The sequence below is a fragment of the Otolemur garnettii genome, unplaced genomic scaffold (genome assembly GCF_000181295.1).
Source record: "Otolemur garnettii isolate 467f Iridium unplaced genomic scaffold, OtoGar3 scaffold00068, whole genome shotgun sequence".
Classification (NCBI taxonomy): domain Eukaryota; kingdom Metazoa; phylum Chordata; class Mammalia; order Primates; family Galagidae; genus Otolemur; species Otolemur garnettii.
In genome coordinates, this window is record NW_003852463.1 from 6060446 (window position 1) to 6063062 (window position 2617).

The 2617-nt window shown below is 43.7% G+C and overlaps 1 protein-coding gene and 1 pseudogene across 3 annotated transcripts in view; both read right to left on the reverse strand.

The window, feature by feature from the left end:
• The window catches only part of ANXA4 (annexin A4), a 65720-nt gene that overhangs the window by 28651 nt on the left and 34452 nt on the right, over positions 1 to 2617 (reverse strand). The gene's annotated exons all lie outside the window — the stretch shown is intronic.
• LOC105887329 lies at positions 556 to 1624 on the reverse strand (annotated as a pseudogene).

Sequence of the window (2617 nt, forward strand, 5' to 3'; positions counted from 1 at the left end):
AAAAAAAAAAAAAAAGAAAGAAAAGAAAATTTGAACAACTGCCACAGGGAGACAATCAGAAACATGAACATTGGTTTGTATTTGATAATATTAGGAATTGCTCTTAACTTTTTTAGGTGTAATAATGGTATGAAGGCTACATTTTGTTTTTCTTTCTCTAAAAGGATTGGGTTTTTGTTTTGGGGGGGGTTTGAGACAGAGTCTCACTTTGTTGCCCTTGGTAGAGTGCCATGGTGTCACAGCTCACAGCAACCTCCAGCTCCTGGGCTTAGGCAATTCTCTTGCTTTAGCCTCCCAAGTAGCTGGGATTACAGGCACCGGCCACAGCGCCCGGCTGTCTTTGTTGTTGTTGCTGTTGTAATTTGGCCGGGGCTGGGTTTGAATCCGCCACCCTTGGTATACGGGGCCAGCACCCTACTCACGGAGCCACAGGCGCCGCCCAAAAGGATTGCTTTTATTTATACAGAGTGCTAACCAGCACTCTGGTTAGCAGGAGTGGGGAAGGTTCCTTTCTCAAATCAGGGGCCTCTGTAATGTTGGCTTGTTGATGTCAAACATGTAGGCGAGCAGCATCATGGATTCGGTGAACTAACAATGTTTAATCTCTCTTTGCTACAGCAGCAAGGTGAGCATCAATCTCTGCTTCTATAAGAATCCTGAATGTAAGCTTTTCAACTGTAACTACTCCAACTTCTATTTCTTTTTCTTGAGACAGAGTCTCACTATGTCAACCTGGGTAGAGTGCTGTGGCGTCCAACATCCAGCTCCTGGGCTTAAGTGATTCTCTTGCCTTGGCCTCCCAAGCAGCTGGGACTACATGCGCCTGCCACAATACCCAGCTATTTTTTGGTTGTAGTTGTCAGGCAGGCCCAGGCTGGATTTGAACCCGCCAACTCTGGTGTATGTGGCTGGCACCCTAGCTGCTGAGCTACAGGTGCCGAGCCTCCAACTTCTATTTCTAAAGGTTTGAAATCAATAGATAGAACATAGACAGGCTGTAATTGCAGTTTCTACTGTCTGTTCAAATGCTCAGTCAAATTTCTTCATTACTTTGTTTTCAAGGAAGCTGGTTGACACAGTTTGTTTAACTCCTGCTGCTGTGGCTTTAAACCCACAGTAGAAACCTGCAGGATCACACCTGTACACCCCAAGGGCCTTGATCTTCATCTATACTAATTAAAATCATACAACAACCCAGAAGCCTCATTTCAGCATTCTGTGTATAGATCTGAGAAATGTCAGCAATTCTTTTACACAGCATGTCCACAGGAATCTCACAGCCATATTTGTACTCCAATTAGCTGCCTCGTAGCGCACCCTCTGGACCTGGGATCTGCTGTCAGCTGTCTTTCCTGTCATTACACAGCCAGTGTTTTTGGTTATCTTGAATAAATGAGTCACTGTGCAGGAATCCAATAATTTATCAGGTACTTTCTTCTGTGTGGCAATGACTTGACAGTCTTTCCCTCTGACAGCTACTGATGTAAGGCCACCTTGGTTAATAGCTTTAAAAGCATATCTTGGTAGAGCTGGCCCTCGGGTGAAAAAATGGTAATGTGGCAGTCAAAACCGGTGCTGGAACCACAGGACATGTTGGTGCACCTACTACTTCAACCGCAGTATCTGTACATTTTATCTTCCTAAAAGGTTTCATCTTCTACCTATTAAAATAGTTTACAGATGAAAGGATAAGGTGTCTGGAATTTGCTTCAAAGTGACATAGGAAGGGGGAAGTAAATGGAGATAAAGAAGAAACAATACTAACCATGAGTTAATAATTAACTGATAGGTCCACAAAGGGGTTCCTTATAATATTCTGCTTACTTTTATATATGTTTAATCTTTCCCATAATAAAAATTAAAAATAAATAAAAAAGAAAATCAGATGTGGGCTGAGGCCAGAGCAAGACAGCCCTTCTAAGCTGAGTAAGACATTTGTATTATTCGATGTGCAGTAGGAAGCCACTGACAGGTTTTAAGCAAGGGGATGGGGACATGGGATTCTGTTTTACTTATTTAAAAGATCCCTCAGGCTGCTATTGGGAGATGCAGAGAGACTGGGCTAAGAACGGCGGGTGGGATAAGATGCTAGACTAGGATGAAATAGTTAAGATGGAAATAAACTCAGCACAGGTTTTGAAACAAAGGCAACAGAACTCGCCGATGGACTGACGTGGGAGGCAAGGAAGGAAAAGAATCAAGTATAACTTTAATTAAATCTTTTCCCTGAGCATCTGGGTATCATTTGCTCAGATGGGGAAAACTGGAGGACTATCGGATTTGGGGAGGCAGTGAAGGGGAAAGTTTAGAAGTTCTATTTTCAAAAATGTTAAGTTTGGGACGTCCATTAAACATCCCAGTAGAGGCTTGGCACCCGTAGCTCAGTGGTTAGGGTGCTGGTCAGATGCACTAAGGCTGGTGAGTTTGAACCTGGCCAGGGCCTGCTAAAAACAACAATGACAACAATAACAAAAAAACAGCCAGACATTGTAGCAGGTGCCTGTAGTCCCAGCTATTGGGAAGCTAAGGCAAGAGAATCGCTTAAGCCCCAGAGTTTGAGGTTACTGTGAGCTGTGACGCCACGGCACTGTACCAAGGGTGACATAGACTCTGTCTC